Source organism: Macaca thibetana, chromosome 10, assembly GCF_024542745.1.
Source record: "Macaca thibetana thibetana isolate TM-01 chromosome 10, ASM2454274v1, whole genome shotgun sequence".
In the NCBI taxonomy this organism is placed as follows: domain Eukaryota; kingdom Metazoa; phylum Chordata; class Mammalia; order Primates; family Cercopithecidae; genus Macaca; species Macaca thibetana.
The window spans coordinates 14544330-14568895 of NC_065587.1; the positions used below are offsets into that span (position 1 = coordinate 14544330).

General features: G+C 51.1%; 1 protein-coding gene across 2 annotated transcripts in view; it reads left to right on the forward strand.

The window, feature by feature from the left end:
* The window catches only part of MYH9 (myosin heavy chain 9), a 106977-nt gene that overhangs the window by 14748 nt on the left and 67663 nt on the right, over nucleotides 1-24566 (forward strand). The window lies entirely within an intron of this gene.

Here is a 24566-nt window from a genome sequence, read left to right on the forward strand (position 1 = left end):
TTGCTCTGGTATTTCCTTTCATTCCAGAGAAAGGCTTCCTGTGCCAGGTGTTGTGGCTGCCTCTTTCGGTGTCTCCACGTTTCCTAACCCCGGTTCCCCACTCAAATCCAGCTGACCTGAATTCTGCTGTCTTCCTAGACAGCGGGAGAGAAGTCGTTTGCTCATGGGAAAGGTTCCAAAGTCTTGTTGCTCCCCACCCCACTAAGGGCACAAACAGGGCTGGGGGCCCAGGTGGTCACGGTGGTCATGGTGGCCACCGCTGCCCTTGTGTGTTTGCAGATTTTCTGAGCTCCTTTCATCCCCTCTCCAGCCTGCTCTTGGGACCTGGATCAGCACTAGGCCTGAGGTTTCACTGGGACAGCTCTGTCAGTCCTTAATACCCTCCCATGGTTAAATACGAACTCAAAAACACAACCTAAATCTTAACCTAACTTTTTTTTTTTATTACCTGTCAATTTTTTTTTTTTTTTTGAGAGACAGGGTCTCACTCTTTTGCCCAGGCTGGAGTGCAGTGGCACAGTCATAGCTTATTGCAGCCTCAACCTCCTGGGCTCAAGTGATCCTCCCACCTCAGCCTCCCAAATAACTGGGACTATAGGTGCACGCCACCACACCTGGCTGATTTTAAAATTTTTTGGTAGAGATGGGGTCTTGCTATGTTACCCAGGCTGGTCTGGAACACCTGGGTTCAAGTGATCCTCCTACCCTGACCTCCCAAAGTGCTAGGATTACAGACACGAGCCACTGCGCGCAGTCTGAATTTATACTATTTAAAATTATTTAGTAGCTGTTATATTGGAGGAAGTAGAGGTGGATGCAAGGAATAGAGAAAGCAGCAGGAAGTGGGGTGTGGGACAGGGAGTGGGTGACTTCAGAAGCAGCAGGTGGGTTTACATCCCATTTTCATTCAATTTATTTATTCATTAAATACGTATCAATTGCTAGAGACTGTTCTAGGTTCCGGGGACATGTCATTGAATAAGGCAACTGAAGTCCCTGCAGTTTCCTCTCTAGTGGCGGAAACAGACAATAATCAAACACGCTTACTAGGTAGGTCAAGACAGTAAGAGCTGTAGAGAGCCCAAGTCAGGTGAGGGGTATGGTGAGAGGTAATAAATTGCCCAGGCAGCTGGGCATGGTGGCTTACGCCTGTAATCCCAGCACTTTGGGAGGCCAAGGCGGGCGGATCACCTGAGGTCAGGAGTTCGAGACCAGCCTGGCCAACATGGTGAAACCCTGTCTCTACTAAAAATACAAAAATTAGCCAGGCGTGGTGGCGGGCACCTGTAATCCCAGCTACTCAGGAGGCTGAGGTCGCAAGAATTGCACAAACCTGGGAGGCGGAGGCTGTGGTGAGCCGAGATGGCACCATTGCACTCCAGCCTGGGCAACAAGAGTGAAACCCTGTCTCAAAAATATAAATAAAAAAAAATAAATTGCTCAGGCTGCTATGATGAAGTGCCAGACTGTGTGGTTAAGCAGCAGACATTTATTCTCTCAATTCTGGAGACTGGAAGTCCACAATGGTGTGGACAGGCTTGGTTTCCTTTGAGCCCTCTCTCCTTGGCTTGTAGGTGGCCGTCCTCTCATTGTGTCCTCACATGGTCTTCCCTCTGTGCACGCACACGCCTGTCTCTTCCTTGTATTATAAGGACACCAGCCATGGGATTAGGGCCTACCCGAAGGACCTCATTTTAACTTAATTACCTCTTCCAAGGCCCTGTCCTCAAATACCACAGTCACATTCTGCAGTACTGGGAGTTAGGGCTCCAACATGATGGATATTTTTGGTAGGGACACAATTCAGTCCATCACAGGGAAGAAGGGAGTGGGTTTGTGTCAGCAGAGGGTTCTCTGATCCAGGGACATTCTGTTGATGCCTTCAGGTCCAGGGGACGAGCCCTCCAGGATGGTACTTTACCAGTTGTTTAAGTGCTTTGAGCTCCAGTTTCTGCATCTGTAAACTCTGGTTCATAGAACTATCTGTCCGTGTTCTCTGGGTAGCTGAAGTATGAAATGCTCTCAGCAGTGTCTAGTTCATGATGGACTCCCAATAAGTATTAATGCCCCTCCCGCCCTGCTTCCCGCCCCCTCACTCCCCACCCCTCGTTCACCAGCGCTTTTTCCTTTTGTCTCACTTTACTCTCTGCTCCGGGGTTCTACTTCTGATCAAAACGCTTGAGTACCAGGGGCTGCCCCCTGCCTCCTGCCCGGTGCCTGTGGGCCAATTGTTCTTGGAGGTGGCTCCTCTCCTCTGTTACGTCATAAGCCCTTTTGACAGCGGTAAAGAGGAACAGTTGTAGAAAGCTGGTGCAGGACTCTAACCTAAACTCCCAGTTGCTGGCCCGAGTGTTGGATGGCTATGGTTCGAGTGTGCATTGCTGAATACTTCGCTTATGCCACTGTTCCCAGCGGACTGCTTCATGTCTTAGCAATTCTCTGTGCTGGCTTATGTGCTGGTCTCGCTTCCCCTTTTAGAGGCCTTGCCGCCAGGACCCTAGCATGGTGCCTTCCCCATGGTGAGTACTTGATACCTGCTTGAGAGACAGGTGAGGATATTCATAAACGGTGAGGATATTCATACCAGAATGCGGGGGGCACAGACCCTGATGTGCCCTGGGTAGGTGGCTTTATTTCTTTGGCTTCTGAGCCTCGCCAGCATGATGGGCGTGGGTCTGGTGCTTAGGTAAATAGGCAGGCGCTCTGGACTCAGACCGTCTGCCCTAATCCTGGTTCTCGCACTTGCAGGCCCTTGGACCTTGAGTGAGTCATGCCGTCTTTCTGTACCTCAGTTTTCCTTATCTGTGGAATGAGGAAAATAAGAAATGCCACAGAGGATTTTGACGCTCAATAAAGTTTAACTTTATTGTTTATATGTTTTATCTGTCCACAGTTTATCCGGCACCGTGCCAGGTTATATATTTTTATCCGTTTACAATTTTCAGTCTAATGTTTCTATCACGTTGTAAAGGTTAAAGTCACTTTCGGGTTACCGCAACAAGAGTCTCTGAATCCCATGAGGGTGGCAGTATTAGTGTTCCTATTTTGTAGCTGGGAATGTTGAGACTCCAAGAAAACCTACGTGACTGGCCCCAGGTAGCAAAGTGAGTGATCTAAGATCCTCTCCCAGCGCCTCATTTTCAGGCCAGTTATTTTCCATATCTACTTCCATCGCCTCTCCTGCCTTCTTATCCCACTTCAACCCCTTTATGGACAATAGTTGTGAAACTGGGTTTTTGTAGACTTCCATGCATAGCCACACAGCAGTGGTTGCATTACCTAGTTGGCTTTATGGCACCAGGTGTAAATTACAGCCTTCCCTGTGCCATCCTAAGAGACCTGTTGGGTAGACAGCAGGTGAGGGCTGACAGGCTGGTGTGAGGTCTGGTCAGCCTGGTCCTTGTGGGGAACCTGGATTTTTGCTGTTCTCCCTCTGAAGAATGGATACCACCCCCTCGTACCTTCCTGGCCCACCAGCATGCCGTTCTCAGCCCGCCTTCTGCCCAGAGCCGGCCTGCCACCCACTGTTTCCTGCCTTTGCCAGGGCGAGGGGGAGGTGGGTATATAATGCCAAGTGCTCATGAAAAACGCCTCGTCATGAGATTAATTACTTGCTGCTGAGCACTGTGGAATTCACAAGTCTCCATCAGCACCTCGACGTCTCCCCTGAACTCTACCTGGGGTTAGTTCTGCAGACTCTCTGGCTAGAACTTTAAACCTATGTTAGACAGAAAGACATAGTGGCCACCAGTACGATGCTGGAGATCAGTCTGGCAGAATCCCTCCTGCCATTGACCAGCTGTGTGTCCTGGAGCCTTGATGTCCTCAAAGGGGGGACGCTAGGCTGAGGGCGCTTCTGGGTTGTGAGGTCCGGGTGTGCAGACCTGTGCAGTATCATACACCTTGGAGGACCAGCATAGTACAGAGGGATAGGTCTCTTCCCTTTTAATACAAGTCACAGGCTTTAATGACCCTCAGGTTGAGATTAGAGCCCCCCCACCCCCACCCCCTTGCCTTACTTCTGGCTTTTACACAAGAATCTGAAGAATGTGATGCTCTATTGCGGACCGGGCAGGCTTCGCAGGCCCTTCCGGGGCTTTGCAGGGCAGCCTTTGTTGTGCTGCAGGACCTGGGGCGTTCCGAATTGGTTGTGGTTGGGAGTCAGAGACAACTCCAGGCTCATTAAATTCCTGGCTGTTTAGGGCGATCTAGACAGCTGGGAGGGGTAAGGGTGGGGAGATAACACTCTTCCACCTCCCGGCACTGTTATCTTAGAGAAAATGGGTTAAAAGTGAGTCTGCTGGAGAGGGTTGGTAGCAGCCAGGAGGGCAGATACTGCTGCTTTGGCCCTGGGCGACTGGAAAGCTTGCGGGTCCGCCTCTGCGCTTTCCCTTCCTGATCCTGGAGCAACTGCTGTTGACAAGGTCCTACGTGGAGCCTTGCCGGATGCTCTGGGTGCATTCGCTGCCTTATTGCACCCCTAGAGGCAGTGGAGCAGAGTGGTTAGGCATGGAAGACCCAGAGCCCCAAGTGAGACCTGCAGGGTACAGACACCAGCAGCTCCTACCTGTGTGCCCTTCAGCAAGTAAGCCTTCTGGCCTTCACTTTCCCCATCTGCAAAACAGGATACCAGTAGAACCTACCTCACAAGGATGCTGTGCGGTACAGTGAGATTCCTGGTGAAAAGCACTCAGAATAAAGTGCAAGTGACCATTATTTAATTGCCAGCAGGGTCCTGGGAGGTGGGCTTTTTCATTCCCATTGTACAGATGAAGAAAGGGAGGTTCAGGACATTTAAGTAATTTGCCAGATTTCCTGAACCAGTGAGGAGAATCCAGTGCTTACCTCCAGGTTGGCCTGACTCTGGAGTATCACATTCGGCCATATCCCAGCATCCTCTGGGGTGCCTGTGTGCAGGCATCTGTGGGTGTGTGTTTGTATATGTGCCTGTCTGTGTGCACAGGTCTCTGTGTGCATGTCTCTGCACCTCTGTGTGCACAGATCTTTGCACGTGTCTGTGTGCACGTGTATCTGTGTGTGTGCAAGTCTCTATGCACACATCTTGGAGTGGGAAGGGGAGGAGGGGGCCTGGGGCTGTGTCCAGGGCAGGATGGCATGGCCCAAATCTGACAGCTCTCTAGGGCAGGGGCTACTGCTGCTTCCTTCTCTCATATGCAGCTAACAGCTTTGGCCACTTTCAAACCAGACTGTGGCCTGGGCAAAGGAGCGCTGCTTGGTGGGTGGTAAGGTAAGCGGTAGTCACGTTTCTGGGGAAGGACGTGGTAAGGTCGTCCTGCCGGCCGGGCTCTCTGCTCAAGGACACTGGGGTTGGCCAGCCTTTCAGACAAGGGTGCTGCTGTAACCCAGTCTAGGAGTGTTAAGTTAATTTTTCTGTAAAGTATGAAATAAGTGGATTTCATCCTCACTTGTATTTGATCATTTCCCCCGGGGAATGCAAGAGGCTCTGGGATGCTTCTCTGGAAAGCTTGGCACTGCCTGCCATGCCTTCTATGTGCCCAGGGCTGGCTGTGTGCTGGCTCAGCCGAGAACCGGACTAAGGGATGGAAATGTAGGGAGGAGAGACCGTTCACCCTTCAGTTTTGGGCTTCTTGTTCCTGGAGTCCAGGGCACCCTAGAGCAGCGCAGAAGAGTCAGCCTCCCTCCCGTGCCACGTGGACTCTCACTATTGGGCTATTCTGCCCACAGCTTTGCTTCCTCAGTGAGATCCTCCTTAACCCTCCGGAGGGTGACGAAGGAAGAGATCTCGCCCCAAGTCTTTGTTCATGCTGCCTTGGTAGAAAAGGAGGCCACTCTAGTGCCCCAGTACCTTTGAGCTTGTGACCAGGGGACTCCTAGAAGTCCGTGCACCGCACTGCAGAGTCTCTGCGAGCCCCCTACCGTGGTATGCAAGGCATTCACCACCTCTCACAAGTTCTCAAAGGGGTCCTTGACCACTGACCTAGACAAATAGAAGCTTTGGGTTTTCCATCTGTAGAGTGTGCACACGTGTGAGTGTCGCGTAACAGATGCAGCCCGGGGGCCGTTAGGATCAGGACGAGAGTTTGTTCTAGTCTAGGCTGTGCCACCCCAGGGGTAGGAGTATGTGGGGATCACCTTCCTGGGGCTCATCACTGTAGCTCCAGCACAGTGGCCTTCCCCTCCCTGATGATCCTTCTTGCATGTAAGCCTTTAGAACACCGTCACTTCTGGGTATTTCTTCCGCGTGGGGCTGGGCCTGGAGGTGGGAGGGGCGATGTTTCTGATGCCAGACTTGATCTCTTGTTACTTTGGATGCTGAGGAAGGTGGGCTCTTCTTTCGTTCTTGTGCTCTTGCACCTGCACGTCAGCAAGGATGTTCCTGGGAAGCCCTGTACCTAGGCAAGTCACTTAGCCTCCCTGAGCCTCTGAGGCGCTCTCCTTTTTTAGGGGGAGGGGCAGCATGACCCTTCACTTTGCTGAGGATGGCGGGATCAAATGATGTCAGTGTCATGAGATGAATGTGTCAGGTGATCGGGTAGCTACAGCTGCCTCTCACCTGCCTGGAGTAGGATGCTCCCCCCGACCCCCCACCCCTCACTGAGTTTCCCTTTGGCTTTGGACTTGAGTTTCTGCTTGGCCTGACTGTGTGATCTTGGGCAGATTGTTTGAGCCTCCGCTTCCTAGCGTAGATAAGTCAGGGTGGTGCTTTTCAAAAACTTTCAAGTGAGATTCATTGGTGAAGTGAGTGGCAACCAGTTTGTTTGTTTGTTTATTTATTTTTGAGATGGAGTCTCGCTCTGTCACCCAGGCTGGAGTGCAGTGGAGGATCTTGGCTCATTGCAAATTCCGCCTCCTGGGTTCAAGTGATTCTTTTGCCTCAGCCTCCCAAATAGCTGGGATTACAGGTGCCCACCACCACGCCTGGCTAATTTTTGTATTTTTAGTAGAAACGGGGTTTTGCCATGTTGGCCAGGCTGTCTTGAACTCCTGACCTCAGGTGATCCACCCGCCTTGGCCTCCCAAAGTGCTGGAATTACAGGCGTGAGCCACCATTCCCGGCCGGCAACCAGTATGTTTAGACTTGAATGGAAAAGAGTCAGAGTGAATAGCATGTGTATGTCACATTGTGACAGTTTTGTTGGACATGTTTGTATTTGTGACAAAAAGTTTTTAAATTAAAGTTAAAAAAAAAAAGGCCGGGTGCAGTGGCTTATTTTGGAAGGCCGAGGTGGGCAAATCACTTGAGGTCAGGGGTTCGAGACTAGCCTGGCCAGCGTGGTGAAACTCCGTCTCTACTAAAAATACAAAAATTAGCTGGGTGCGGTGGCACATGCCTGTAATCCCAGCTACTTGGGAGGCTGAGGCAGGAGAAATGCTTGAACCCAGGAGGTGGAGGTTGCAGTGAGCCAAGGTCGTGCCACCACACTCCAGCCTGGGCGACAGTGAGACTCTGTCTCAAAAAAAATAAAATAAAATAAAAATAAAAATTATAGCTTGAGATGAATGTTGGGGCCCCAAGCATGAGATGCCCTGGCGCCTCTGGCAGCCCTGACTTAGGGTGGTTCCTGCCTCCAGGCCTGAGCTGAGCTGCGAGTTCAGCCAGGGCTGTAAAGGGAGCCCCTTGCCAGATCAGACTCTTTAACTAAAGGGCTTAACAAAATTCTGGGAAATGAGCTACATTCCTGGGGTGGAATAAATCATGTCGAGTTGGGTTAGGCAGGATGTGACTTCAAACCCTCGAAGTGGGCTGTGTGAGGGCAGCTGTGTGAGGGCAGCGTCTGTAACTGACTCATTGTGAGCTCAGTGGCGACACAGGCTGTCTTGAGAGGACGCAAAGATCACGGGGGAGGGGCTGGTGTGCGGGGCTGCCCCAAGCCCAGCTCTGGGAGCTTATTTTGTCCTCACAGTGGCTCTGTGAGTTAGACGGTACTCTGATCCAATGCAGAAGGGGCTGATGGGGTGGGGGTGGGGGTGGGGGCTGTCAGCTAGACCCGCTGGGGCTCCCTGTAGCTGTCCGTGGGGGTAGCTGGGATCAGCTCCATTTTACAGGTGGAGAAACTGAGGCTTGGGGCCCAAGTCAAGCTGGCAAAGTTTGTTAGTTAAGTGGTGGCTCTTGCCTTGCACATGCAGCCCGTCTACCTCCTGGCTGCGGCTCGTCCTCAGATGTCTTCTGTGAAGGTTGTAAGTGAATAATCACCATTAGCAGGTCCCTCTCCTTTCGAAGTCCATGATCAGAGTCCACTGCAATGACCGCTTGATCAATTCAGGAAGATTGTTGCTGACCCCTGGCCAATGATGTGTCTCTCGGAAACAAAATCAAGATTAGTGTACGGCAGATATAGTTATCAGTGAGGCAGAGGATGGGACGGAGGGTGAGGGCCCTGGATGGCTACAGAGAAGCTATGGCCTGTTGTGGGTGGCCCTTGTTGTCTGTCCTCAGGGGAGACCTGAGCCACACGATAGTCATGCCTCTATTTGGACAATAAGATGGAAGACGATATTGGACTTAACATCAGGCACTTAAGAATGAGTGACACAGATTTGACTGGACTTGGTCCCTGGAGACTGGACCTTTGGGAAGATGGGAACCTCTCCCATGACTTTAGTTCAGCACCTCCCATATGTGGGGCACTGGGGATGCAGTGGTGACCCGATCTCTGTCTTGGAGCCCTCAGCCCCGCAGGACTAGAGGTGAAATGGCTACTGGAGGGAAGTGGCTTCTCATTCACTTTTTTTGTGTTATTTAAATATCACTCAGGATAACAAGCTGCTGAAGATCTGACGGGTTCTAGGCTGGGCGACCTTCAAAAGGGGTCTTCTGTTTCTGGTCTCCGGTTGCACTTCTCAGCAGTCGTGATGTGGACTCAGAAAGCCCTCATGCTGCACTTTCCCACCGAGACGGGGGCCATATAATTACATCTTCTGAGTATGGTTCTTTTTCTGCATTGGGTTTCGGCAAACTGTGCTCACATGCTTGAGGAAAGAAAAACCATTCTATCAGCAGAAGCTAAGGGAAGGAATAACTTTGCTGCAGGAAAGGGTTCAAGTTGCCCCTCCTGGGGGTGTGGGAAGCCTCCAGCCAGCTGGGGAGATACCATCTGGAGGGGGACACGCTTGGGGTGCTCGGTGAACTCAACCAAACCCTTCCCCTGTCAGCCATTTCCAACCTGGGGGCGACTCAGAGGGGATCATCTGCCCCTCATGGTTTAGGAGGGGACGCCCCCACCGTACCTGAAACAATTTGCTTTTCTTTGCAGTTTCTCCTGGGTGGCTGAGAGAAAGCTCGTTATTGAGTAGGTAAGGCACAGGCGTGATGTCACTATGCAAATATTGAACCAATTAAAAGCAAAGCCAAGGGCCCAGTGTAGATGATTTATCTGTAGATCCAGCCCCAGGTCTGTCTGCCTGACCTCTTAACGTGGGGCAAAAGCTGCTTAACCTGTTTCCTCCTCTCTTTCCTTCCTTCCCTCCTTTCCTCCTTCTTCCCTCCCTCCCTCCGTCTCTCCCTCCAGCTACCCTTGGAGTGGTCATTCTCTTGGACTGCCAGGTTCCCAGAAAATACTTGTAAGCATTTTGAGCAATTCAGTTATTTTCAACAAGCATTGCTTCTCCTCTGCAGCACCCTGGGCAAGAGCAAGAGGGGTGGGGAGACAGTCCTTGCCTCTAGAGAGTTCTTTTTTTTTTTTTTGAGATGGAGTCTCGCTCTGTCGCCCAGGCTGGAGTGCAGTGGTGCAATCTCAGCTCACTGCAACCTCTGCCTCCTGGGTTTAAGCAATTCTGCTGCCTCAGTCTCCTGAGTAGCTGGGATTACAGGCGCCTGCCACCACGCCAACTAATTTTTGTATTTTTAGTAGAGATGGGTTTCACCACGTTGGTCAGGCTGGTCTCGAACCCCTGACCTTGTGATCCACCTGCCTCGGTCTCCCAAAGTGCTGGGATTACAGGCCTGAGCCACCGCACCCGGCCACCTCTAGAGAGTTCTAAGAGACATTGGAGGACACGGACAGTGAAGCCATGATTCTGGTGTAAGGCAGATTGTGCTGGGCCTGTCGGGGAGGAGGGAGAAGGATGAGTAATTCATACTAGGGTAATTCATACTGTGAGAAATTCATACTAGGAGAGGCTGCCCGGGGGAGATGGCATGTCCACTTGATTTTGGGGACTCTCAGTCTGTGCAGAATTAGGGAGATGGGCCCTCCAGCTTGTCTCTGGGTGACAGCTGAAGCAAAGGCTGCTCTGGAGAGTGTGCTCTGGTGACTGGAACGGAGGGTTCTAGCAGGGGACAAGAGAGGTGTGGCTGGAAAGATGGTTGAGAGGCACTGGTGGAAGGAGTTGGGGTGGGGTTATAAAGGCTGTGGGAGGCACACTTCTATCCATGCTGGGTGGGCTGTCATTCTGGGGTGATGGCAGGGCTGGCCTCAAGCTTTTGCTGCTTTCTGCCCTGGCTCACTGGTTGATTGACTTATTCATTAAGAAATGGTTTCAGGCCGGGCGTGGTGGCCCACGCCTGTAATCCCAGCACTTTGGGAGGCTGAGGCAGCTGGATCACTTGAGGTCAGGAGTTCAAGACCATCCTGGCCAACATGGTGAAACCCCGTCTCTACTAAAAATACAAAAATTAGCCGAGCGTGCTGGCACACGCCTGCAGTCCCAGCTGAGGCGGGAAAATCACTTGAATCCAGGAGGCAGAGGTTGCAGTGAGCCAAGATTGTGCCACTGCACTGAAATGGTTTCTGTGCTGAGGACCCAAAGCTATGTCTCTGTGGTCCTGAGGTTGGTATCTTACTGGAGGACACCCAGTTGGACACTTTATTGTGTAGTCCATGTGACACATCCTGCATGAGATCTGTGCCCAAGATGCTTTGGAAACACTGGCCCTGGAGCTCCTGGGATTCCTGGGCTACTTCTCACTGTTGTAGGACGGTGATTTCAGGACTCTCCTCGAGCCAGGCTCTTTGGAGTAGGAGATGAGAGGGTGAAATCTGTGTCTGCACTTGTCCCTCTCGTGTCATTTAATCACTCTCCATCTAGCCTGGTCAGGGAACTGTCTTTTCTTCTGTTGGATTGGAAGCTCCCTCATTGCAAGTCCCCAGTACTTTCTAACCACTGACTTCTCACTGCCCCCTCCGTGCAGGTAAGGGAGGATGATTTCTTTTTTTTTTATTTTTTTATTTTTTTATTTTTATTTATTTATTTATTTTTTTGAGACGGAGTCTCGCTCTGTCGCCCAGGCTGGAGTGCAGTGGCCGGATCTCGCTCACTGCAAGCTCCGCCTCCCGGGTTCACGCCATTCTCCTGCCTCAGCCTCCCGAGTAGCTGGGACTACAGGCGTCCGCCACATCGCCCGGCTAGTTTTTTGTATTTTTTAGTAGAGACGGGGTTTCACCATGTTAGCCAGGATGGTCTCGATCTCCTGACCTCGTGATCCACCCGTCTCGGCCTCCCAAAGTGCTGGGATTACAGGCTTGAGCCACCGTGCCCGGCCTTTTTTTTTTATTTTTGAGGTGGAGTCTTGCTCTGTCGCCCAGGCTGGAGTGCAGTGGCACGATCTTGGCTCACTGCAACCTCCGCCTCCTGGGTTCAAGCAATTCTCAGCCTCAGCCTCCCGAGTAGCTGAGATTATAGGCGCCCACCACCATGCCCGGCTAATTTTTGTATTTTTAGTAGAGATAGGGTTTCACCATCTTGGCCAGGCTGGTCTTAAACTCTTGACCTCGTGATCTACCTGCCTTGCCCTCCCAAAGTGCCGGGATTACAGGTGTGAGCCACTGTGCACCCCCAGCCAATTACTTTATTTATTTATTTATTTTGAGATGGAGTCTCGCGCTGTCGCCCAGGCTGGAGTGCAGTGGTGTGATCTTGGCTAACTGCAAGCTCCACCTGAGTTCTCGCCATTCTCCTGCCTCAGCCTCCCGAGTAGCTGGGACTACAGGCGCCCGCCACCACGCCTGGCTAATTTTTTGTATTTTGTTTAGTAGAGATGGGGTTTCACCGTGTTAGCCAGGATGGTCTCTATCTCCTGACCTCGTGATCCACCCGCCTCGGCCTCCCAAAGTGCTGGGATTATAGGCATGAGCCACCGCGCCCAACCAATTACTTGAAAATACAAATCTGATCATGTCACCTCTGCTCCTCCCCCACTATCCCTAGAATAAAGTCCACATTCCTAAATGGCTGATAAGATCCTGGGTTAGCTGCCCCAGTTTATCCCCTCCAGCCTGTCCCAAGCTACTGCCCCCACCCCTTCCCATGCAGGAAGAGGGAATCTATGTACCACCTTCTGGTGTCTGGTGTCATTTTTTAAAAAATAAATTGTTCATTTAATTTTTAAGGTGACAAAAATTGTTTATATCCATCGCGTACAACATGATTTGAAATACGTACTGGTGGTGTTTTTGGTAGCCTGGGTTTCCTTGGGTACCAGGCAAAGTGAAAGTGACCACAGGCCCTCCCTTGGACAGGCAAATGCTGTCATCTTTCAGTGTTCCCTGGACTTTCAGCAATCACCTGAGCCTCCCTCCATGCCTGCTTCGAGGAGGCAGAGGCAGAGCCGGCAGACAGGGCAGGCTCTGAGGCCCGGGCACTAAGTCCCTCTCTGGTTTTCTTATCTGCTAAGCATCAGCACAGGCTTGGGTTGGAATACTGCTAATGGAAACAAGTTCCAGCTTCTTCTGTAAGCAAACAACATTCCTGAGGTGGGAAGGGAAGGGGGGCCCACCCGCAGTCCTCAGCTCCTACCTCCTGGGCCCTGGGCAGCTGGGAGGAGCCCCTCACCCCTTGTTAGCCTAGGGAGAGTGAAGGCCTAGGTCGAGGCTGCTGTAGGTTAGCCCTGGGTGACAGAGGAGCCACTTTGCTGACCCACCCTGTCGATAACTGCTCTGACAGCCCTGGTGTGTATTGTGGAGAGTGGGCTTGTGCGTACCTGTGAGCAGACAGGACATGTTGCAGGTGGGAAAGCGAGGCCTGGGTGGTGCCTGCAGGATTGCACAGCTGGTCAGCGCCTCGCCAGACTCAAATCCAGCTCTTCTGCCACAGGCTTTGTGCCCATCTCACCAGACCAGCATTTCCCAGACCAGCATGGAGAGAGATTTTTCCTGCAGGATATTCCTGGGATGGAGTTAAGCAGATTTCTTTTTTTTTTTTTTTTTTTTTTTTTTTTTTTTTGGAGACAGAGTCTCATACTGCTGCCCTGGCTGGAGTGCACCACTGCAAGCTTTGCCTCCCGGGTTCACGCCATTCTCCTGCCTCAGCCTCCTGAGTAGCTGGGACTACAGGCGCTCGCCACCACGTCTGGCTAATTTTTTTGTATTTTTTAGTAGAGACGGGGTTTCACCTCATTAGCCAGGACGGTCTCTGTCTCCTGACCTCGTGATCCGCCTACCTCAGCCTCCCAAAGTGCTGGGATTACAGGCGTGAGCCACCGCGCCCGGCCGAAGTTAAGCAGATTTCTTTTTTGCAGGCTGCTTCCTACAACCTTTTGTGCATATCGTGATTGCAAGAGGGCCATAGGGAGGCAGCATTCCATCCTTACTCCGCCATGAAACTGTCTTCCCTCTGCAGATTGCTGTCTTTATAGTCACCGTCCCTGAGAGCTGTCCTCTATGGATGGACATAACCTGTAGAAAGAGTCACTAGACTCCTGGAAACTGATTTGCAGAGGGCCCAGGTGTCATTCCTAGGAAGAGTGGGGATTAAATAGCTCAGGATCACAAGATAGAGGAATTGGGAGGGGAATTCCTATCATGCCATTCTCCGCTGGGAACTCGAGCTACAACTCTTTTTTTTTTTCCCCCTTCATTCTAAAGCTAGGAAATTGAGGTGCTGACAGCTTCAAGGTCACAGGAATTGTGAGTAGGGGACCTGGGACTCCAACTCAGGTCTGTCTGGCCCCAAAGTCATAAACCCCATCATGGTGCATTACAAGCATTTATCTTGGGATTTGCAGAACCAGGACCTCACATGGCTGTGGTTTTTCCACCCTTCCGTCTCTCAGTTCTGAGTTGATACCAAAGGTCGATGTTGCCAGCACCTACTTGATAGATGGAGGCGTAGCCTTCCAGGAGGGCACACGACCTTCTCATGGCATCCTATCAAGAGCAGGGGCCATGCCAGCCAAGATTCTTTCTGGTTTGTTGGACTGGTAGTAGGCGGTAGGTGCCTCTACATTTAATCAGGGGGTGCTAGAAGGTTCTAGAAAACAGAGATGGTTGAACTATATGCAAAACCAATAAATTATCTTCGGTCCTATTTCTCTTTGTAGATTGAAAGCTCCAATATGCATTCTTTCCCTTTTTGTTTTGAGGATATAAAAATTAGTTCGTAAATGGTTTGGTGTTTGTAACAAATTAGGTGGCCGTAACCCTCATGCGTGTGTGGTTTCAACTTGGCTCTCCTGTTACCTTCAGCTCTCCAGCCCTGGCCCTCTTTGCACAGCCACAGCCCAAGGGGATTTTCCAGCCTCTTGGGACCTTCCCCGTTAAGTCTTTCTTGCTCATTTTGGCCTTGTTCCTCATCCATTCATTCAGGACACTTTAACTGAGCACCTGCTCTGGGCCCCGCATTGTGCTAGACATTTGGAATTGATGAATGAGACCAATTTCCTGTCCTCAAATAAAACTACAAATAGTGAGTATTTAGCCGTTTGGTTACGGTGGAACAAGTACAGAGCACAGATGAGAGGGACATATAAATGACACGTCTTTCTGATGCAAAAAGTCTTTAGAGAAGGGAGTGTTTGAGCTGAGATCTCCAAGAGGGTTCCTAGTACAAAGGACACTTCTCTGGCTTCTTTGAAGGCCTGGAGGCCTGAGCGGAGTGTAATGTGAATGGAATTGATTATATGCCGCTGGGGACAACTGTGGCAGAAAGGAAGGGCAGGGGTAAGATGAACAGGTGGGGTCCTAGAGGGCTTGCTTACCATGCAGAGAAGATTAGACTTTATTCTGGAGAAGGTGTGGAGCTGTTGAACCATTCTGAACTGACCAAGTAATATCGATGAAATAGGAAGTCACATAAATAGGAATTTGAATTTGTGAGTCATCAGAAAGGAGTTCTGTAGAAGTGGCAGGGGAGGCTAGGAGGGAGGCACTGGGAGCAGCCCAGAAGGGAGGGCTTGTGGGCCTGGACTGGAACAGGGCACGGGCAGTAGTGTTGGCAGCGGGCTAGGGAGGAGTTTACGATGACTGTCTTGGGTGGCCAGATGGACAGTGTCTCCCAGAGATGGACACCCAGAAGAGGGTATGGGTCTGGGGAGAGAAGGTGGGGGAGTTCAGATGTGACGGTGTGTCCTCCAGGTGGAGATGGCTCGTTGGTAGGTGTTTAAATATATTTATTAATATATGAAGGGGAGTGGGGGAGAGCTCTGGGCGGGAAATAATCCGGGTATCCCAGTAGTGGAAGCCATGGATTTCCTGGGTCTAATCCAGATTGATTTGCCAAAAGTATTCAACAAATAGCATTTGGGCTTGGTGCGGTGGCTCACACCTATAATCCTACCACTTTGGGAGGTCGAGGTGGGTGGATTGCCTGAGCTCAGGAGTTCAAGGCCAGCCTGGCCAATATGGCGAAACCCCATCTCTACTAAAATACAAAAAATTAGCCGGGCGTGGTGGTGTGCATCTGTCATCCCGGCTACTCGGGAGGCTGAGGCAGGAGAATTGCTTGGACCCGGGAGGTGGAGGTTGCAGTGAACCGAGATCATGCCACTGCACTCCAGCCTGGGCAACAGAGAGAGACTCTGTCTCAAAAAAAAAAAAAAAAAAAAAAAAAAAAAAAAAGCATTTGGTGGGATTCCCAGGGTGGGGTGAGCTGGCACAGCCATGTCAACAACTCCCACCCCCGACCTCCAAAATGTGGCTCCAGCTTGTCTTCCGTTAATCATCTGGATCCTTTGATGCTGGTGACTTTGCTTATGAGTCGCAGGCTGAGCTGCCGTGTTGGAGGTTCTGAAGGTGCTTCTTGCCTGCCTGGGGAGGCACATCAGTCTCTTCTGCCTGGTTGATGGGTTTACTTTTAAATTGGCTATTCAGGATCTTTAAAGCACAGTCCAGCAGGTGAATCTAGGTCAGATCTCTTAGAATACAGCATGTTACAAGGGCTGTCATTCCTTGGTGACAATGCCATCCGTAATGGCCATTTTTATGGGGTCCTGGGAATCATTTTGCCCTGAGGACTTCTGTTTTGTTAAGGAGATTTGGCCCGTGCACTTAAGAGATGGGGGAGGATGACGACTGAGAGGTCTGGCTTCATAGTGCAGTGTTTGCTTATACGAACCCCTTCAATCAGTGGGCTCAACTGGGGGCAATTTGTCTTCCCCCGCAACCCTCAACTTCCACCTTTGGTGATGTCTGGAGACATATTTGGTTGTCACAACTGGGGACAGGGTGCGACTGGCATCTAGTGGGTAGAGGCCGGGGTGCTGCTCTGCTGCTGAATACCACACAAGGCACAGGACAGCCCCACCACAAAGGATTCTCTGGCCCTAGATAGCCGTAGTGCTGTGGCATTGTTTTGTATGTGGTTAGTGAGCGACCGTGCCTTCTTTCTGTACGTTGGCCCCCCTTTTTTTTTTTGAGACAGAATCTTGCTCTGTCGCCCAGGCTGGAGTGCAGCGGCTGGATCTCCGCTCACTGCAAGCTCTGCCTCCCGGGTTTACGCCATTCTCCTGCCTCAGCCTCCCGAGGACCTGGGACTACAGGCGCCCGCCGCCTCGCCTGGCTCGTTTTTTGTATTTTTTTTAGTAGAGACGGGGTTTCACCGTGTTAGCCAGGATGGTCTCAATCTCCTGACCTTGTGATCCGCCCATCTCGGCCTCCCAAAGTGCTGGGATTACAGGCTTGAGCCACCGCGCCCGGCCCGTTGGCTCTTGCTTTTCTCCCTCAGCCCGGAATACTTTTCCACCATCTCTTCCTTTCCCCGTCAGTATCTTACCCATCCTCCAGGACACAGTTTAAATGTCACATCCTCCACGACACTCTCGCTTGAGCGTCCAAGGAATTGTCCTTTTCGCTTTGTTCCCACGGCAAATTGCGTGTTCCTCTCCTCTTCTTCACTGAGTCTGTGGTGGAGCTGGTTGTTGGCGTGGGTCTTCCTCTCTGCATGAATGTTCCACGGTGGTAGGCGTCCTGTCTTGTCGTTACGTGCGTTTAAGGAATACATGCTGCATTAAGCAGCCCTGTGAGGCAGGGAAGGCAGCAGAAAATATTATCTGCATTTACAGTTGAGGCCAGAGAGGTGGCACCGGCCCCAGGCCACAGAGCAAGGAGTTTCGGCTTTCATCCACACGGCAGATCTGTCTAGCGGGTGCTTACTGCCTTTGGGTGTTGGATTCAGCGGTGAACAGGACAGAAGGAAGCCAAGGAACTTGCTTTCTGTCTCCTCTACCACATTGCCCAGGTGGACACTGCATCTAGTTACCTAGACGTGCGCATGCCCGTCCTGCTGCGTGACCTCATTAGAAACCCCTTGGGATCTTTATGCCTTTGTCATGATCTTTTTGCATGTGGATTCTCTATGTATTAGTTGATTGAATAAGTGAATCAAATGAGCTTGAAAAATTCTACATTATTATAGCAGCTGCTTTCAAAGAATCTCTCTTTTTTTTTTTTTTGGAGACGGAGTCTCTCTCTGTCGCCCAGGCTGGAATGCAGTGGCCAGATCTCAGCTCACTGCAAGCTCCGCCTCCCGGGTTTACGCCATTCTCCTGCCTCAGCCTCCCGAGTAGCTGGGACTACAGGCGCCCGCCACCTCGCCCGGCTAGTTTTTTGTATTTTTTAGTAGAGACGGGGTTTCACCGTGTTAGCCAGGATGGTCTCGATCTCCTGACCTTGTGATCCGCCCGTCTCGGCCTCCCAAAGTGCTGGGATTACAGGCTTGAGCCACCGCGCCCGGCCTTCTTTTTTTTTTTGAGATGGAGTCTCACTCTGTTGCCCAGGCTGGAGTGCAGTGGCATGATCTCGGCTCACTGCAACCTCTGCCTCCTGGGTTCAAGCGATTCTCGTGCCTCAGCCTCCCTGGTAGCTGAGATTACAGGCACGTGCCACCACGCCTGGCTAAGTTTTGTATCTTTAGTAGAGACAGGGTTTCACTATTTTGACGAGGCTGGTCTCAAACTCCTGACCTCAGGTGATCCACTTGCCTCAGCCTCCCAAAGTGCAGGGATTACAGGCATGAGCCACCACGCCTGGCCCAAAGAATCTTTCTTAACAATGGAAGCCAGCTATTTTGACAGTTTTATTTAACTGAAAACCAGCGGCTGCAAGGAGAAAGAGAAAGGACATGTTCACCTGTGTTCTCCAGGATGGGAGTGGGGAGGGAAACAAACAGAGGGGCTGCTTGCGTACATCAGTGGTGAGGCTGGAATAGGGCTTTCAGTGTCTGGGCTGAGGCCGCTGGGGTGTCTGAACTGAAACCTTGGCATGCCCAGGGCCATTGGAGATTGGTTAGGTTAACTCCCGGCAGACTGGGCACAGAGAACTCAAATGGCTCACCCAAGGTCACACCCCCACCTTCTTAGCCCCCAGCAATTTAGGTTGGAAGGATGGAGTCCCTTGTGCAAGCCAGCATGGGAAGATGGGGTTTACAGCTTTGAGGTGGCATTATTAAAGTCTGCTTAATTAATAAGGGGGGTTCTCTGTTTGCTTCTTGTAGCCCCCTTGACCTCACCAGGAAGGCAGCTAAAGGGGAAATGGAGCAGGGAATTGAAGCCACACGGGGCTGAGTCTGACCCTAGGTTTTGTGCCTTGTCTGAGCCCCATTTCCCCCACCTGTAAAATGAGTATATATGTGCCTCATGAAATTATTGCAAGGATTGAGTGAGAACACACAGCGCTTACTAGCAGGCCCTCGGTCTATGCAGCTTTGTGATGAAGGTGATGACTTGGACGCTCCCAGCCTAGAACTTGGCCCATGGAAAGGTTTACATCAGCCCTCATTGTCTGGGAGTGGAAATGCTCTCAACGTTTCGACCAAAGATCCGAGAGTAGAATAAATTCTGTCTTTAAGGTGCTAGCTGTTCATTTTCCAGACAAACCCACAAATAAGTAAAAAGAGAAACGGAGGGAGAGAGGGAGGGAGAGGATTCTCTGGGAAAACAGGGAGAAATAAAAGATCCATATGGATGTTTGCGGGGAAGGGGAGAAGGCAAATAATTGAGGCATTACATTTTGGGTTGAAAGAAGATGTTTTTGGTCAACCTATTTACTTTCAGTTTCATCATTTCCTGAGAGTCCTAATTTAGCCTCTGGTTGTGTCCTGCTCGATTATGGCCTAAAAAGGCAACTGCTTGGGTTTCTTGGAGTTGGACTGGCACCCGCAGGAAGCCGGCGGGAAGGAAAGCGCTGGGGGATGGCCTCAGCCAGATCCAGTCTCATCTCCAGGGGCGAGAGCTGCTTGCTTCCTTCTGAACCTCTTGCTGGCCTGCCCATTCCCACAGGAGCTCGGGACTTTCTGAGCCCTGGAGATCTTTCCTCTGTGTGTGTGTGTGTGTGTGTGTGTGTGTGTGTGTTTTAGTGGTTGAGGATGCTGGTTGGTTGCTTTCACATGTACATCCTGCTCAAATGGCAGTGCACATTGATTCAACCCTTTTGGAAAACAACTGGATGGGACATCCCAGGACTGTAGAAATGTTTGTATGTTCTTTGCTCCTGTAACTCCACTTCTGGGAATGTGTCTGAAGGTGATGGTACACTAAGGCTGGCCGTGGTGGCTCACGCCTGTAAGCCCAGCACTTTGGGAGGCCAAGGCAGGCAGATCACCTGAGGTCAGGAGTTCAAGACCAGCCTGGCCAACATGGTGAAACCCCATTTCTACTAAAACTACAAAAATTAGCTGGGCGTGGTGGTGAAAAAACCTTGTAAGTGGTCCTTAAAAAAAAACACACTTGAGAATATGATGCAGCTATTAAATGATGGACATTGAGGCCTTGGAGTCAGGAGTTCTGTGTTCAGGTCCTCATTCCCCCAGCTTGTGTGACTGAGTAGAGTTGCTTTCTCTCAGGGCCACTGCTGCATCATCACCTGTAAAATGGGTTGGATAAAATTGATTAACAAGCAAATCTGAGGCTGGGTGTGGTGGCTCACACCTGTAATCCTAGCACTTTGGGAGGCCAAGGCGGGCGGATCACCTGAAGTCAGGGGTTCGAGACCAGCCTGGCCAATATGGTGAAATCCTGTCTCTACTAAAAATACAAAAAAATTAGCCTGGCGTGGTGGCACACGCCTGTAGTCCCAGCTACTTGGGAGGCTGAGGTGGGAGAATCGCTTGAACCCAGGAGGCGGAGGTTGCAGTGAGCCGAGATCGTACCATTGCACTCCAGCCTGGGTGACAGAGCAAGACTTCATCTCAAAAAAACAAAAACCAAGCAAATCCTTGCCCTACAGGAAAACAGTCATAATAAGTAAGGAAAATACAAAATCTGAAACTCTGTCCTCTGCCTGATAGTTAAAAATCAAGTGTTTCCACGAACCAGGTCCAGAAAGGACCACGCAGAGAAAGAGAAAACTGATTTTGCAAGGAGGGGAAGGGTGGTAGGGGGAGTTTAGGAATTTAGGGGAATATTTTTCTTTTGTTTTCAAAAACCTTTATATTATGGGCAGTTTTAAAAAGTTTTGGCCGGGCTAGTGGCTCATGAGTGTAATCCTAGCACTTTGGGAGTCCAAGGTGGGCAGATCACCTGAGATCAAGAGTTAAAGACCAGCCTGACCTAAAACCCCGCATCTACGAAAAATACAAAAATTAGCCGGCTATGGTGGTGGGCGCCTGTAGTCCCAGCTACTTGGGAGGCTGGGGTTGCAGTGAGCTGAGATCTCGCCACTGCACTACAGCCTGGGCGACAGAGCGAGACTCTGTCTCAAAAAAAGTTTCAAAGAGGCCATTTAGCACAGGACAGAGTAGGGAGGAGTGGCTGCACGCTGGCTGCTGTGTTTGATAGACTGCCTCCTGGATATCCTGCTGTCGTGACCCTTACTGAATTTTTAGCAGCTCTTTACTATCCTCCATTCATAAATGAGGCATATGGATTATAGATAAGGTGGTTTAACTCACATGCCTCCTGGAGAGGTCTGAGTATTAACCTGACCGAACACACTTAATACACACACACACCCCCCACGTCCCCAGGGGCACAGGAACCTCCTCATCGGATACGGATGGAAACAGCAGCTCTGCTGCAGCCCTGTGGCTCCCCATCATTGAATGCGGCTAATCCTGCCCAGGTGGGCGAGGGGACTTTCATAGAAACTCCACTATTTATCCTGACCTTTGCGGCTCTTCCTGCTGGTCTAACCCGTGTATTGATCTTGGCGCTGCTGCTAACCCACGTCATTCTAGCAGAATCGCTGAAACCAAATAGCCCTGTCCTTGGCCAGGCTGAGCAGAGCCCAGCCTTGCTTAATGAAAAGTTCTGGGAGGGAGGTGCCCAGGCAAGCAGGGGCTGTGACCTTCAGCTGGAGCCTTGGTCTTTGGAGGCGGGGGGTATCCCTGGCAGGATGCATTCTCTCTTGCAAGAACTATGGCTTGGTGGCCAGGCCTCTGCTAGCCTTCGCGTGGACACCACTGACCTGTGACTGTCCCCTGCCCTCCCACCAAGGCCCGAAAGTTGGGCAGGGTGAGGCTCTGAGGGCGGTTGGTTGGGTGGAGTTCCTCCCCGCCAGCTGGTGTGATGTGTGTGACCCTCCAGTGCAGATTTCCAGGGCAGTCTGAGTGCCTGGGCCCTGCAGCCCGAGGGAGGCCATGGGCTGCCGAGAAGCCAGACTACCAGATGGGTTCTTTGCTGTTAGGGTTGGCATTGCTGGGGTGAAGCAGAGTTTGAGGAGGGTCAGAGCTCATTCTGCCATTGCTGATGGGCTGCAAGCTTGCTGCCGACAGTAGCGGGCTGAAGGAGTGAATCTTGAGTTGTAACGTGCCTGCTTTTTGATGGACCACGTGGTCCACACTGGGAAGGCTCACTCAGCCTTCCTGCCTGCCCGATAACATCCGGTAAATATTTGTTGAACACTCTGGAATGCATTCCTCTCCACCCCCCACATCACACTCAGCTCATAGGGACAGTTAGGGCCCAGCTCCAGTGCCGGCCTGGCTTCCAAGGGACCCCAGGCACAAGTGTTCTGGGAGGAGGCCAGGCACAGGGGCCAGGTGTCCCTGGGTTAGCATCCCACTCCATGCCTGGGCTGGGCAACTCTGGACAAGTGACTTGCCCTTTCTGAGTCTTTTTCCTAGTTTATGAATTGGGGAATCTGTTTCCTAGTTTATGAATTATGAATCTTGAGACAGCTCTTTCCCAGGATGGTTACCAGTTAGGTGAGGTGGTGAATAAATGGAGCTTGGTGCTGGGAGGTACTTAGTAACTGTCCCCTGCCCCTTCTGCTCTCGGTAGGAGTCTCATGAGGGGCACTGACGTCCTCAGATGCCTTCATTGGTGGGGTCAGCAGCATACTTAGGATTTTGGGGCATGGGGTTCAAGTGAGTCTCTCTCTGCTATTCATGGAGTTATCCTTCGTGGGTTTGGGGTCTATGAAAAGGCTGAGAACCAGCAGCCCCTGAGACCTGTGTTCTGTGATTGCTGCAAGGTCTTGAACAGGCAGGGACGCGATGGGGAGACTTTGGGGAGCCTGGGTGCTGGGACGCTAGGGGTGCCTATTGACTAGTTAGTGGTCAGACACATGGTAGGGAGGCAAAGAACAACTAGGATTTACCTGGTGGGGAGAAACCTTGGATTTGCTTGAATGGACTGGCCAGGGTGGAAGTGCAGACAGCTGAAAGAAAGCTGGTGGTGCCCTGGGGGCTGCTCCTGGCGTAGACCCTAGACCTCAGACCCGCAGCAAAGACGGGGCGGCCAGGCAGTTCACAGCCACTGTTCCTGTCTTGTTTGCTCTGACTTTCTCTGAGCCTGGCCTGGTCTCAGGGTGGTCCTTGCAGAGTGGATGTAACCCCCTGGTCCCCACAAGGGTCTGTGGGGTTTGCCTGTGTTGGGAATGTCAACAGAGCCACCGGCCGGGGTAGCTGGTGTTGCCGCCAAGCTCTGTTCCTGGGACTTGCATCCCTTCTGGCAAAAGGGAGCCAGCAAACAGGGTTTTTTCCTGGAAAACAGCCCCTCCTGGAGTGAGTCCAGGGGAGCCCCTCGGCCTTGACTGAAAACCACTAATGAGCCCAGATGAAAAGTTCTGGGCAGCCTAGACTTTTCCTTTTGTTCTTTCCCTCCCATGCCCCTAGCCTCCTTGGGATCCAAGACCCTCTTGGAATCTGGAAGCACGAAAGCCCATGGTATTCCGTATTTGGATCTGGGGACTTTCTGAATTGCAAGGGCCTGAGGGGAGGGGGCTTGATCTCAGAGGGAAAAAAAGCACCTTCCTGATCTTTCTTGATTTCCCGGCGGGAGCTGGGCAGTGAGCTTCTGGGCTGCCTCCTCTGGTGGCCACGAGCTGAGTCTGTTTTACACCATGGTAGCCACCTCAGGTGATCCCAGCCTGCGCCTCTGAGCAGGAAAAACGACTGTGTTAGCCGTGGAAAGGCCACAGGACTGAATGACTATGGAAAAGCCCGTTACATCCAGGGAACTTGTTTCCTCATCTGTAGATTGGTGATAATAATATATACCTTACCTGGTTTACAGAGTTGTTATGACAAAGACCTTTCGAGATAGCGAAATATGTGTGAAAGCATTTCATAAAGTATAAAACCACACAGATCTATACGGCATTATTATTTTATGTCTTTTTTTTGAGACGGAGTTTTGCTCTTGTTGCCCAGGCTGGAGTGCCATGGCACAATCTCGGCTCACCACAACCCTCGCCTCCCGGGTTCAAGTGATTCTCCTGCCTCAGCCTCCCGAGCAGCTAGGATTACAGGCGTGCGCCACCATGCCTGGCTAATTTTGTATTTTTAGTAGAGATGGGGTTCCTCCATGTTGATCAGGCTGGTCTTGAACTCCCGACCTCAGGTGATCCGCCCGCCTTGGCCTCCCAAAGTGCTGGGATTACAGGCCTGAGCCAGCGTCCCCGGCCTATTTTATATCTTCATTTTGCTGATGAGTTTTGAAAAAAGCAAACACACATGAACTTAAGTTCTCTTGGCCCATGAATTGTGAGGGTCACTTTTGACCTTAGTGTCCCCAGAGGGAAGCACTCTTAGCATTCTACATGTTTCTTGGAACCTGGCATCTTTTCTCTTTGCTTTTTTTTGGGCTGTCTTATCAAGATGGAATTCAAATCTGGTGGTAACATATATTGGTGTTTTATTTTCTTCTCTTGTCTTAGTTGACTTCATGAAATAAGAACAAGTTTTTTAAACTGGAAACTTCTGCCATATGGGGTTGTAGTCAGTTGCGTTTTTTTGGCTGATTAGAAACCTGTTTTTGTTGGAAATTCTCCTAAACTGTGTGGCTACTTTGCTACCTTTGTATGTGTAGCATAGCGACTTGAATTGCATCTGTCCTGGAGACTCTTGTTACGTTCATTTGGCACGATAGTTTTCTTGATGGATTTGTTTGATTGTGTATTGACCCTAGGGTGATACACCTTACCTTTAATTGCTAACAAAATCCCTGCTATCAGCCTGTTTCTCTGTTGCCCAGGCTGGAGTGCAGTGATGTG